Source organism: Chiloscyllium plagiosum, chromosome 5 (assembly GCF_004010195.1).
Source record: "Chiloscyllium plagiosum isolate BGI_BamShark_2017 chromosome 5, ASM401019v2, whole genome shotgun sequence".
Classification (NCBI taxonomy): Eukaryota; Metazoa; Chordata; class Chondrichthyes; order Orectolobiformes; family Hemiscylliidae; genus Chiloscyllium; species Chiloscyllium plagiosum.
In genome coordinates this window covers 84,294,383-84,308,897 of record NC_057714.1, presented here as the reverse complement: position 1 = coordinate 84,308,897, position 14,515 = coordinate 84,294,383, and the positions used below count along the sequence as shown (strand labels likewise).

General features: G+C 40.6%; 1 protein-coding gene across 8 annotated transcripts in view; it reads left to right on the top strand.

Annotated features, from left to right (window-relative positions):
* The window catches only part of mpp7a (membrane palmitoylated protein 7a), a 429,268-nt gene that overhangs the window by 107,240 nt on the left and 307,513 nt on the right, over positions 1-14,515 (top strand). Inside the window, exon 4 of one of the 8 annotated variants that reach the window (XM_043690503.1) lies at positions 9,884-9,978. The exons of the other annotated variants lie outside the window; for them this stretch is intronic. The gene's annotated coding sequence lies outside the window, so the exon portion shown is untranslated. The remainder of the gene's footprint in view (positions 1-9,883; positions 9,979-14,515) is intronic. 8 annotated transcript variants of the gene reach the window in all.

Genomic DNA, 14,515 nt, shown 5'->3' with positions numbered 1-14,515 from the left:
AACAACAGAAAAAGATCCAATTCAAGAACAAAGAACCAAGTAGCCCATTTGATTGGCACCTCATTGGCAAACATTTACTCCCAACACCATCGATACTAAGTAGCAGCAGTGTGTATCATCTACAGGATGCATTGCATCAATTCACCAAAGTTCCTTGAATGGCACTTTCAAAACCAATAGCCAGTACCATTTAGAAGGACAAAGCCAGCAAATAGGTGGAAATGGCACCTGCAAATTCCCTTCCAAGCCACTGGCTGCAAACTTGAGGCTTAAAACAGATGAATTGCATACAAAACAGCATTGACTAAGAAATCACATAACTAACAGATCCAACAATCACAGCATCAGAAGCATCATGGTTCAGGCACATTGAATGTGAGTGTTGGTGAACAATTTGTAAATAACAGGATGTGGAAATTCAACAAATATCCCCATCTTCAATGATGGAGAATCCTAACACTTCAGTGCAAAAGATGAGACTGGACCATTTGCATCCATCTTGTATCAGAATGCCGGGTGAGTAATCCATCTCCGCCACCTCTCTGAGGTACCCAACATCACAGATGCCAGCCAGTCTTTAGCCAATTTGATTGACTCTGTACGCTATCAAGAAATTGCTGGAGGCATTGGATACTACAAATTATGGGCCCTGATAGGATTCTGGCAAAAGTACTGAAGACTTGTGTTCCAGAACTAGCTGTGGCCCTTGCCAAACAGTTCCAGTCTGCTGACATCTACCTGACAACAAAAAACATTACCTGTGTGCATGCTGTATAAGAAAAGGAAAGCAAATCCTAGCTAGGTCTAGCACCACATCATTGGTCTACTCTTGATCATGAGCAAAATGATCGAATGGTTGTTCTTACACATGGACAAAAGAAAATATCTGAGGTTGTTCGAGGTCAGTTATCTCTGTTCTGGGATATCATGACAGGATTTCCTCAGGTCCTTTGTTCTTTGGCCAACTGTTTTCTGCTTCATCAATGACTTTTGCTTCTTCATAAGATCAGAAATGAGGATGTTTGCTGATGATTGCAGTATGCTCAGTACCTTTGCAACTCATGTACTTACGTAGTCTGTATCTGACTGCAGTAAAGCCTGGGTGACATCCAGGCTTGGCGTGATAGGGAACAAGCAACACTTGCATCAAAGAAGTGCCGGGCAATGACCATATCCAGGAAGAGAGAATGTTTCCATCTTCACTTGACATTGAATGGCATTGTCACGGCTGAATCCCTCATTACCACCGTACTGGGGTTACCATTGACTGGAAACTGAATAGACAACCAGGTAACTACTTTGACTACCACAGCAGGTCAAAAATTATAAATCTTGCGACAAGTACCTCTCCTCTTGTCTCATTTTAAACCCTATCCATTATTTACAAGACACAAATTGGGAATGTGATGAATATGAGTATAGCTCCAATATGCTCAAGAATCACGACATCATTCAGAGCAAAGCAACCTGTTTGATTGGCACCCTATCCTCCATCTGCAATATTCACTTCCTGCAACACTGATACACAGTGGCAGCATTGTGTCTGCAAAATGCGCTATAGTAAATTAACAAGTTTGATTTGACAGCTCCTCACAAAACAACAACAGTTACCAGCAAGGAGGACGAGGGCAGACGATGCGTGGGAGCACTGCAATTTCAAGAAGAATACCAGCCTGAACTTGAAACTCTATCGCAGTTCCTTCACAGCTGGAGCTACACCAGTGTTTGAAAAATCTCTGGAAGGGAACCATTGGTAAAGAAGAATTCAGGAATTGCAACTCCAGTGGGATTTTTCTGCTCTCCAAATGTGCAGAATGCAAGCTGGTCATGACTAATGCATTGTTCCGCCAAAGAGACAAGTTGAAGACTTTGAGAAGGTGTCCGCATGATCACAGAATTGACACATAATGACTACAATAATTTGGTCTCGAGACTAAAAGGATGTTCTCCTTACCAAGGTGATGATCGATGCAGTTGACAGTGCAGCTTGTAGACAGAAGAACAGTTCAACATTAAGTGGCTTCAAAGGGCCAAGCAGAGTAATGAAGTTTCAGCAATGTCTTTACCAAAATTTAGAGTTCATTTAGTGGAGGAAATCTGGCAAGAGTTAAAAACAGCCATCACGTCAAGTTGTGATGAAGCTATCATTTCCAAGACCAGGAAAAATAAGGACTGGTTTGAAGAGAATGACCACATCATGCAAGATCTTGTTGACAAGAAGAGAAAGGGTCTCCCATGCCAAACAAAAGAACATTGCCAGTGAGCCAAAGGGAGAGTTTATCATACCTCAAAGGTGAAGTCTCAAAGAACAACTAGGGAAATCAAGAACCAGTGGTGGCTGAACATAAGTCTAAGCATGACACTTGGGGCTGCTTCAGTGCCACCAAGGCAACACATGGACTCAACACGCTTGGCCTGAAACTGGTGAAGCATTTGGAGAGAATTTTTTTTTGAGGAACACAGGAAACATGAGCTTTCAATGGAGAAAAGACTTCAGAGTTCTCAAACTATGATGAAATTTTAGATGAGAACATGGTTGCGGAAATCCCTCAACTCCCCATTAGACATGATTTGGACTCCTACCTGGTGTGATCAAAGTTGAAGCTATCATTAGATACATGAAGAATAGAAAAGCAGCAGGTGTGGATAGGACTCCAGTAGAGATTTTGAAACTTGGAGGAGTAGAGCTTACCTGTCTTGTCCATCAACTTTCCTGAAAATATAGGGCAAAGAAGAAATCCTGCTGATCTCAGGGATGTTCCTTCACTCCTGTCTTTAAGAACGAGACAAAGTGAATTATGAGAACCACAGAGAAATCTCCCTACTCTCCATCACTAGGAAGATTGTCTCTTGATTCCTCGCTCAGTGTTGTCCCCCAATCTCCGAGGAAATCCTTCCTTAAAGCTGGTCAGGCTTCTGACCAAACTGCAGGACAATGATCTTAGTTTTCACTGCGCAGGAACTTCAAGAGAAATGCCAGGAATAATACCAACCACTCTATTTGGCCTTCATCGACCTGAACAAGGTTTTGGACTCAGTTTGTTAAGAAGTGCTGTGGAAAACCCTGTAAAGGTTGGCTGTCCAGGAGATTTCATCATCATTCTCCATGACGAGATGTTGATGATTGTCCTCACCAATGGTAATATGACAGAATCCTTTGAAGTCAAGACAGGTGTCAAGCTGGGATGTGTTATTGCCCCTACCCTTTTCTCCATCTTCTTTTCCACCATTCTACTTGTCAAGAACAAGCTTCACAGTGATGTCCTTGTCTGCAGAATGGATAGAAAACCTTACGATCTCACAGTTGAAATAAGAAGAAATAACACTCACCTCGCTTGTGCGTGTGGATGCCAATGTCATCTCTGCTGTTGGAAGAGAATCTCAAGCCTCACTTCATGTCTTTGTGGAAGTATACCAAAACATTGATCTCAGCCTCAACTGCAAGAAGTCTCCATCCTTTACTAACCCATACCAGACCAAGTTATGGACCATCCCTCCATTAAGATCTCTCATAAAAATCCTCCCAAATGTGGAACATTTTTCCTAACTGGGGAGCCACCTCTCATCTAAGGCTGACATAGATAAAAGATCCAACATTGCATCCAGTGCGCAGCCTTCAGATGCCTAATGACGAGAGTCTTCAAAGACTGCAACATCTGTGCTAATGCAGAGATCCTTGTATATGAGGCAGTTGTCCTTCTGACTCTTCTGTATGGAATACACATAGATATCACTTCCAAGCCATTGAGAAGTACCATCTACACTATTTGAGATGCATTCTCCATATTAGCTGGTAGGGCAGGCATACAAACAACAGCATCCTTGAAGGAGCCAATAGCACCAACATCAAGTCACTAGTCATTGAAAATGAATTCTGCTTGGCTGGCCAAATGCTTAGGATGCCCGAGTTTGAATATCAAAGCAAATCTTCTTTGCCCAGCTGCAGGAAGGCACTCAAGTGAGTGTTTGACAAAGAAAGCATTTCAAAGATTCCCTGAAGGCTTCCCTCAAGAAATGCAATACAGATGTCTGTGCATGGGAGACCCTTAATCAGAAGCAACCGATTGGGAGTGAACCCCTGTATGATGGGATGCAATTCTTTGAGAATACCCAGCAGCAACAGGAGGGATGAAAAAGAAACTGGAGAAGGAGTGGGAGCGATCTCGAGACCAAAGGTCATTTCCACCTCCCAGAAACATTTTCCAAATGTCTGGTCAGAGATGTGGCTCCAGGATTGGGCTCATCAGCTACACAAGGACCCAGAGAACCCATGATAGTGACATGGAATTTCCGAGGTGGACAATTATCGTCCGATAGTGACATGGAATTTCCTAGGTGGACAATTATCGTCATTAACAAGTAATTGCTGATGACTGCTGGGAAATCTACTCACAAGGATTCAAATCATTTGACGACAGGGATAGAACCATTGTTGAATGAAATTGAATTGGTTTGAACACAAGCAATGCAAGTGACTGGGAGAAATTGCTTGATGGAATATTTCTTGATATTTGAATCACAACTAGTGGCTAGTAGACATCATTGTTTTGTGTAGTCCAGAAGATGTGGTGAATGGGAGACATATGATTTTATTTTTACTGGAACTGTTTATTGATCTCTGTGGTACACTTAACTCTATTCTAATAAGCACTTAGTATTTACCTGCGTCTGCCTTTCAAAATCAAAATACTGACAGCTCCTTCTGGCTTTGGTTTTTTTATTTGCAAGCTTGCTTGGACTGTTGTGGGAGGTTGGCTGAAACTCCCTTCCCCAGCTCTTTGAATGACCTTGGCAGAAGTGAGGACTGCAGATGCTGGAGAGCAGAGTCTAGATTAGAGTGGTGCTGGTCAGGCAGCATCCGAGAAGCAGGAAGATCGACGTTTCGGACAAAAGCCCTTCATCAGGAATCCTTTGAGTGACCTTGTTAACCTTCTGTATTGAAACGCATTAAAGTAGATAAATCCTCAGGACCTGATCAGGTGTACCCTAGAACTCTGTGGGAAACTAGGGAAGTGATTGCTGGGACTCTTGCTGAGATATTTGTATCATCGATGGTCACAGGTGATGTGCCGGAAGACTGGAGGTTGGCTAACATGGTGCCACTGTTTAAGAAAGGTGGTAAGGACAAGCCACAGAGCTATAGACCAGTGAGCCTGATGTCGGTGGTGGACAGATTGTTGGAAAGAATCCTGAGGGACAGGATGTACATGTATTTGGAAAGGCAAGGACTGATTCGGGATAGTCAACATGGCTTTGTGCATGGGAAGTCATGTCTCACAGACTTGGAGATTTTTGAAGAAGTAACAAAGATGATTGAAGTGGGCAGAGTGGTAGACGTGATCTTTGTGGACTTCAGTAAGGTGCTCGACAAGGTTCTCCACGGGAGACTGATTAGCAAGTTTAGATCCCATGGAGTACAGGGAGAACTAGCCATTTGGATACAGAACTGGCTCAAAGGTAGAAGACAGAAGGTGGTGGTGGAGGGTTGTTTTTCAGACTGGAGGCTTGTGACCAGTGGAGTGCCACAAGGATCGATGCTGGGTCCACTACTTTTGGTCATTTATATAAATGATTTGGATGTGAGCTTAAGAGGTACAGTTAGTAAATTTGCAGATGACACCAAAAGTGGAGGTGTGGTGAACAGCGAAGAGGGTTACCTCAGATTACAATGGAATCTTGATCAGGTGGGCCAATAGGCTGAAGTCTAGCAGAGTTTAATTTGGATAAATGTGAGGTGCTGCATTTTGAGGAAGCAAATTTTAGCAGGACGTATACACTTAATGGTAAGGTCTGAGGGAGTGTTGGTGAACAAAGAGACCTTGGAGTGCAGGTTCATACTTCCTTGAAAGTGCAGTCCCAGGTAGATAGGATAGTGAAGAAGGCGTTTGGTATGCTTTCCTTTTTGGTCAGAATATTGAGTTACAGGAGTTGGGAGGTCATGTTGCAGCTATCCAGGAATAGGAAGGGTTTAGAGGGATGTGGGCCGAATGCTGGCAAATGGGACTAGATTAGGTTAGAATATCTGGTTGACATGGGCAAGTTGGACCGAAGGGTCTGTTTCCATGCTGTATATCTCTATGACTCGATGACATTGGTTAGGCCAAATTTGGAATATTGGAAGGATGTTGTGAAACTTGAAAGGATTCAAAAAAGATTTACAAGGATGTTGCCAAGGTTAGAGGATTTGAGCTCTGGGGAGAGGTTGCATTGGCTAGGGCTGTTTTTCCTAGAGCATCAGAGGCTGAGGGGTGACCTTATTAAGGTTTATAAAATCATGAGGAGCATGGATAGGGTAAATAGGCATGGCCTTTTCCCTGGGGTCGGGGAGTCCAGGACTAGAGGGTATAGGTTTAGGGTGGGAGGGGAAAGATATAAAAGAGACCTAAGAGACAACTTTTTCATGCAGAGGGTGGTACATGTGTGGAATGAGCTGCTAGAGGAAGTGGTGGAGGAGGCTAGTACAATTGCAACATTTAAGAGGCATTTGGATGTGTGAATGAATAGGAAGGGTTTGGAGGGATATGGGTCGTATGTTGGCAGGTAGGACTCGATCGGGTTGGGATAGCTGGTCGGCATGGATGAGCTGGACTGAAGGATCTGTTTCCGTGCTGTTCATCTCTTTGACTCTGACTGTAAAAGGTGTATGCATTTCTTGAAGGGAAATTGCCATCAGTTTTATGCCGTGAGTGAATGATGTCTAAGTATAGTTGAAGTTGAAACTTAAGTGTCTCATGATTACTCCCAGTATTAGCAAGATCAGGAGGAATAGGAGAATAAACAGTTTGTATTTGAAACTGAAGGGAGGGTTTGGATTCTTGAGACATTATATTGCTTCTGGGGAAGATGTGATCTCTACAAGTTGAACAGGTTAAACCCCAGCGAGACTGAGACCAACATCCTTGTTGGGACATTAGCTCATACAGTGGGATCTGAGCAGGAAGATGAGAGTGAGGGTAACAAAGCTGGAATTGAAAGGTAGAAGAGTAGAAATCAAAAGAGGAAGGCAATGTGGTACTTTATAAAATCCCTTCTGGAAATCACAGTACACTGGATGTACAGACTCCATTTATCCACAGGGCATGAGACTCTTTTAAAGAATTTCAGTAAACTGATGAAACATAATTTTTCTTTGAAACTGTGCTGTCTTTACCTGAAGACTTCGAATTTTTGGAAGTGTGCAACCTCTAATCTCTTTAGTGATTGATTCTAATACATCCCCCATGACCAACATCAAGCTAACAGGTTTATGGTTTGCTGTTTTCTGTCTCCTTTCCTTCTTGAATACCAGAGTTATGTTTCTGTTTTCCACTCTGATGCAATCATTCTCAAATTGAGCAAATTTTGCAAGTTGAACACATTACATCTCAAAATTCATTAGCAACCTCTTTGAAGAGGTTAATAATGCCAAGGGTGGAGACAGATGGGTTTGAAGTCTGAAAAAGCTGGACCTGGAGTTTTGAGATCTGGGTGGGTCTTTTCTCATTCCTTTGTTGCATTGTTTCCTCAATGTTTTGTTGCGTTGTCATCTGTGTGCCAAATACCTTTTAACACTTCACTGTTTAAATCATAAGTTCTTGTCTTGTCAACATTTCTAATTTTGTAAAATTTAGATTCTGAACAAAAATCATTAAAATTACAGAGGGGTTTGTTTCAGCTTTGAACTAGCTCATTCAAAGGTTTGGCAGCAATCTGGAGGAGTATTATTAGGCAGGCTCTGTTCAATTGAAAATTGTTTTTGATTTGATGTACATATAGATGTTTTAATATTCAGCTAGCTCAAGATCCAGTCAATATGGCTACACTTGATTTGAAATATTGCAGTGGAAGAAATTATCTTAACTGAGAACTGAATTCTATTGTGAAGTTCCACATTATGCTTCCTATCATTACATATCAGTTACAAAGGTGATTTTTAAAAATGTGTTCAATCTTGGGATGTTAGCATCCCTGGCTAGGCCAGAATTGCTTACCCGTTCCTCATCTACCTTAATATCTATATGTGCTCAAATAAGTAGGTTAACTTGGTCTACTTTTCTATATTGCTTTTGAACCTGTCTTTCTTTGTATTCATACATGGGATGAGTGCTGCTGGCAAGTCCAACAGTTGTTTCCTATCCCTAACTGCTCCTGAAAAGTTGCCGCTGAATTGGTGTCTTGAACCTCTAGAGTCTATCTGATATAGGGACACACACAGTGAAGTTAGGGCCTTCCAGGATTTTGACTCGCTGACAATGAAGGAGCAGCCATGTTCCACTGCAGTATGGTGTTCCGTTTGAAACTGAACTTGGAGATGATAGTGTTCTCATGAGTCTGCTGCCGTGCTCCACCAAAAAGGTCACGTGTTTGGAAAGTTTCAAAGAAACGCTCCTTTGTATTTATTTTGATGCTGTTAAATCAAAGCCTTTCCTTTGTGGAGAAAACATTAACCTGAGAAGAATATTTAACTTCATTAAGAGTTTGCATTCTTTATTTTGTCCACAAAAAAAGCAGCAGTGGAACTAATTCTTGGAGTAACTCCATTTGGATGACTTTCATGGAACTGAGTGAATTCATTTAATTTTCAGACTACTTCAAATTTCAGACCCAATCTATTTACATTTGAACGAAAATGGGCTTAACAGTGATAGGAAGCGTGGTTTTATCCAGGGAATGTCAGGTCTTACCAACTTAATAGAATTATTTGAGGAAGTGACAAAGTTGATTGATGAGGGAAGGGCTGTAGAAGTCTTGCATGGACTTCAGAAAGACATTTTATAAGTTTCCCCATGGTAGGCTGATGGAGAAAGTGAAGTCGCATGGGGTCCAGGGTGTATTGGCTAGGTGGATAGAGAACTGGCTGGTAAGTAGGAGACAGGAAGTGGTAGTGGAAGGGAGTTTCTCAAAATGGAGAACTGTGACCAGTGGTGTTCCACAAGGATCCATGCTGAGACCGCTAATTTATGACATACATCAATGGTCTGGAGGAAGGTATAGGTGGTCTGATTAGCAAATTTGCAGATGACACCAAGATTGGTAGAGTAGCAGATAGTGAAGGGGACTGTCAGAGAATGCAGCAGAATATAGATAGGTTGGATAGTTGGGCAGAGAAATGGCAAATGGATTTCAATCTGGGCAAATGCCAGGTAATGCATCTTGGAAGACCGAATTCGAGAGCAAACTATACAGTAAATGGAAAAGACCTGAGGAAAAATCATATACAGAGAGATCTGGGTGTTTAGGTCCAAAGTACCCTGAAGGTGTTTTCTATCTCTAATTGCCCTTGGAGAAGGTGGTGCTCAGTTGCCTCATTGACCTGCTGGCGGTTACCTTATTTTGGGCATTGGCAGTGCCATGAAGTATCGTTCATCTCATTGCTGTTTGTGTTATCTTGCTTTGAGCAAAATGGCTGCTTTGTTTGGCAAATAAAAACAATACCTGTATCATGATAGTCTGTGACGAGGCTTTGGGTTAATTTTAGCAACATGGTAAAATGCCTTTTGCGAAATGGAAAAATTACTAGGGATTCACATTTTCTGTTGGCAAGTGTTTCTGGAAGCATTTTGAGATGTGCAGCTTAATTCTTTTTTTGTGATGCATTTATTGCCTGCAGTTCCTTTTGTTTTGTTTCTTGTTGATAGTATTCTTGAAACTTATAGCTGTTTCCTCATCAGATTTGGTTGCTACGTTGATTCCAAAACCAATAGATCCTTGAAGTACCCTAAAGGATTTCCCATGAGAGAGGTTTGTTTGGTTTTAGAATCATAGCAGGCTTTAACAGTGTGTTAAACCCGTGCTGGCACTTTAGAGGAGCGATTTAACAAATCCATACCTCGCCCTTCCCTTTGGCCCTGCAATCTTTTTCCATTTAGGCCTCATCTAATTCCCTTTTTTTTCCCTTTTGAAGGCCACAGAAAATGATGAAATAATTTCAATTGAGAAATTAATGCAGAGGAAGGTAATAGAAGTTTCTTGCAAACAAACTGACAACAAATCAATCAGGTTTGTGAATTTCCAGGTCCAATTTAACAATGTTTGTTTTAATATTTCAATTGAATGTTATAACTACTTTGCTGTTTTTCTGCATTGTGAAATGATTAAGCATGAGTAATGCGCTTTGACCTGAGCAAATTGACAGTTCAAGGCATTATATTACTAAATGAATATTTTTGATGGAGGTCAGGTACTCGTCCCATTCTACGGTACAAATAGATATCCAAACGAAATTATGTTGGTGCATGCTGGAACCGAGGTGGGCCTGGAGTTTAGAAGAGGCTTATGGTGATTAAATTGAGGTTGGGATTCAAGTTGATGAATTTTGGAGAAGAAACTATTATTTTTGTATGTGTAGAAGGATTTTTTTTTTTGGATTGATTATTACCATCTCCAGAAGTTTAGACTTTGTAATTTCTATTATCCTTCTTGACAGTTAATTGCTTCATGGAAGCTTGCAATGCACCTGCAGCATCTATTATTAACTTTGTTAATTTATTATTTTGTTTTAATAGCTTCAGCCTCATCTGCCTGTCTTTCATTCTTTTTGTGTGTGCCTCATATCTGGACCATCTTGAAACTTCCCAATACCTAAATTCTCGACTTGTATCACTCTGAAATGCCAAATCTGTTTCATTGATGCCAAGGGAAATTACTGTTCCTGAAGGAAATTTTCTCAAAGCAGCAAGTATTTGATCTAACTGAATCGCCTTTTCTGAGAACTGAACACCAATCTGAAACAGGAACTTATTTATGATACACAATCATATGTTTTAGGGCGGCAACAGCCTAGTGGTATCAGTGGAATGATAGAGATTCAGGTATGGGTAGAAATCCAGGAGACAGGTAATGTTCTGGGGGCTAGTGCTTGACTCCCACCATGGCAGATAGCGCAATTTAAATTCAATAAAAACCATCTGGAATTGAGAATGATGACTATGAATCCGTTGTCAACTGTCACCAACTATGTCCTAACTAATGTTATATAAAGCCCTGAACCCTATGGACTGTTAGCTTCTTAAGCAGTGTGCAGCACAATACATCATCAAAAGCATTACTGAAGTTCATGTAGGCTGCATCAATTGCACGACCTTCATCTGCACTCCTAATCATCTCCTCAAAAAGTTCAAATTTGTTAGACATGGTCTCCCCCTTCCAAAACTAAGATGGCTGTCCTTGATTAATCCTTGCTTCCCCAAGTAAAGATTAATTCTCTCCCAGTATTTTCTCTCCCCATGTGTTGAGTCACCGGCTTGTAGTTGCCTGATTTATCCCTACTAACCTTCTTGAATATTGGTACATTATCAGTGGTCCTTCAGTCCCTTGGTATCCCTGCTGTGTCAAGAATGATAAGAAAATTTATGTCAGAGCCCTTGCAATTTCGATCCTTGCCTCCCACAGCAGCCTGGGATACATCTATCTGAATGTGGGAATTTATTTGCTCTCCTGCTTTCTGTGTGTGTGTGTCTGTCTCTCTCTCTCTCTCTCTCTCTCTCTCACTATTCTTCCCCCGCCCCCTCTCTCTTCCCCCCAACCTCCGAATGCTGCTTTGTTCAAGTATATCACAGTCTCTCTGCTTGATTGGTTTCTATATGTCGATTGTCCTCTACAGAAAATACAGATGCAGGGAACCTCGCTGTGTCTTCTGACTCCATGCATAGCCACTTTGGACCCTGATGGATGTACTCTTTTCCTGATTATTTTCTTGCTCCTAATATATTTCTGAAACGCATTTAGATTTTCCTTGATAGTTTTTTTATGTCCCTTCTTCACTGTGCTAATGTATTTTTTAAGTAATTCCATTGCATGTTCTTTCCGCCCCTAGGACAGCTGCCATTTTGAGCCTTTAGTAACTACCATGAGTGTTTTTTCCCTTTGCTGATGATGTACATCCCTTGACATCTGGGGTTCTCTGGACTTGTCGGTGCCACTCTTCTTACTTGCAATTAGTCTTGCACTCTCTCTGTTACTCGTTTTGAATGCCTGATGTGCATGTACTTGCAAGTAGCTGCTCCTAGGCCACTTTGGCCAGATTCTGTCTCTCAAAAATTAGTCTTCCACCAATTCAATCTTTGTGGATAAGGATGAAGATGAACCAAAATGAAGTTCTTAAATCTTATTGATGTACTAACTCGTGATGTCCACTAGATGGTAGTAGAACCACAGGAAACTATGAGGTGACTGAAGACATGTTCGACATCGGACCATGTCTTGACTTTAGCAATTTTGTACATTTGAAAAGTGAAATAAATCTGATGCTGTGTGCCACATAGGACTAAGAATAAGATGTAGCCTGTGATTTTTTTAAAAACCTGATTTTACTGCCAGTTATAAAGGGTATATTGGGAGTTATAAATGTCACAGGTAGATTTGATACAGTAGCTGTTTGTTACATAGAATTTTTTTGGCATTAAAATGCATCTTTTATAAAATGATTCTTTCCATACCAAGTAATACGGGAAATGTTTTGCAATTGAAGTATGCTTGTAGTAAAAAGATTAACTTGCACTACAGTTTTTGTTTCTGTTCTAACACGTTGAAAAGTCCAACATGGCCTTAGCATCCAAACAGAGTAACAAGTCCAGCTTGTTTTCCTAAAGGCCATTTTTTGAAAAATCTCATTTGCTAAATTTTTGCTGAAGTAATTTTAAAATGTACCTTGGTTTGAATTAAATGTGTTTGTGCAAAGTATATTATTGCTCAATGTAATAAAATTGTTTCCATCTGTTCCTAGCAGAAGCGTGTTACCAGTCTTGTTGAGGAATTCACCCGTACAAAACTAGTGAACTAATATTTCCCATGTGTATTTGAATGGATGGAACAGAAATTTTTATTGGTCAATATTGGATATTTCCCCAGAATCCACTTTACATTTCAATTGTTTGTTCTTATTTTTCAGTTGGAAAGACATCATTTTCTTTGCGTTCAACCATGTACATTGATCAGTTTATATCCTTGTACTTTTACTCAACTATATAAAATTTGCAGTGATGTTAAAGAAACTCTGTATGCTATGGTGACCATCAGGAGTCCAATGGTCTGAAAGATTTAATCAGTTAAATTGTTAATATTTAGCTGTTGGACATAAGATTAAGTGCTGTAACCCAGTGTTGTCTAATGTGAATAATAAAGTAGCCACAGGCGTGGCTGTGACAACGCTATTATGGACTTTGCATACTCATTTGTATCGAAAATACCTTGCGCACACAGCTTATAAATTTGTTATTTGTATACTTTATTTTTTTAAAAATCTGCCATTGATTGTGCAAGTTCATAGTTTTTCTCTTTCAGCGAAGTTTAGAATTCTGTGAATTTACCAGTGAATCTTATCCAGCAAATTGATTAAATTTCACAGAGATTGCTGTGAATGTTAACTCAACGAGATGTGTGGTGCTTGTCCTCACTCTCAATCTAGCATCTGCTAGATTGAGAGGCATTGAGGCATTGTTACCTTCTGCTTTGTTCTGTTCTGGAACTGTTACTCAAATTGACCACATTGTGCACAATCATAGATCCCAGCTCCAAATAATATTGGTGTTTTCCTTTCATGTGCAAATGTGGCACTTGAGTTTTATTCGTTCTTGGGGTGTGGGTGTAGGCCAGCATTTACTCCGCATCCCCAGTTGCTCATGGGGAAGTTGAGAGTCAACCATGTTTCTGTCACATGTAGGTCTGACTAGATAAGGACAGCTAATTTCCCTCCCTCAAGTACATAAATGAACCAGATCAGTTTTATGAAAATTGACAGTGGTCACATGGTCATCATTAGGCCACGTCTCCACTTCAGATTTTTGTTGAATTCACATTTCAACAGTTGCCATGCTGGGGTTCAAATCCATTTCTCCAGAACATTGGTTTGCGATTCTAAATAGCTAGGTTCAGTGACATTACCACTACCTCTCCATTTTCACTGAATGTGATGTATTACCATATTCAAAGATCACCAATGAATAATCAAAGAAATAAAGCATCTGTGACCAAAAGACATTCGTGCATTTTGATTTTATTCCTACCATATTGGCAGTTAAGACACACAAAGCTTTAAGTGCCTAAGGGATACAGTATTATTTGAGATCACGTGCTGACATTGGCATCTGCTACTCCTTTTTCATTGACTAATTAAAACTACACTTAATTGTATTTTAAATTTCCAAATTTTGACATGGTTAATTTCTTTTTATTTCATTCATGGGCTGAGGGTGTCGCAAGCTATGCTAGCATCTTATACACTGGTTGATTGAGTTATAAAGATATACAGTACAGAAACAGACTCTTAGGCCCAACTCATCCATGCTGACCAGATATCCTAAATTAATCTAGTTCCATTTGTCAGCACTTGGCCCAATGTCCCTCTAAGCCCTCCCTTCCTAATCATATACCCATCCAGATACCTTTTAAATATTGCAATTGTACCAGACTCCACCACTTCCTCTGGCAGCTCATTCCTTACATGCAGCACCCTCTGCGTGAAAACGTTGCCCCTTAGGTCTCTTTTTTGTAACTTTACCCTCTCGCCCTAAACCTATGCCCTCTAGTTCTGGACTCA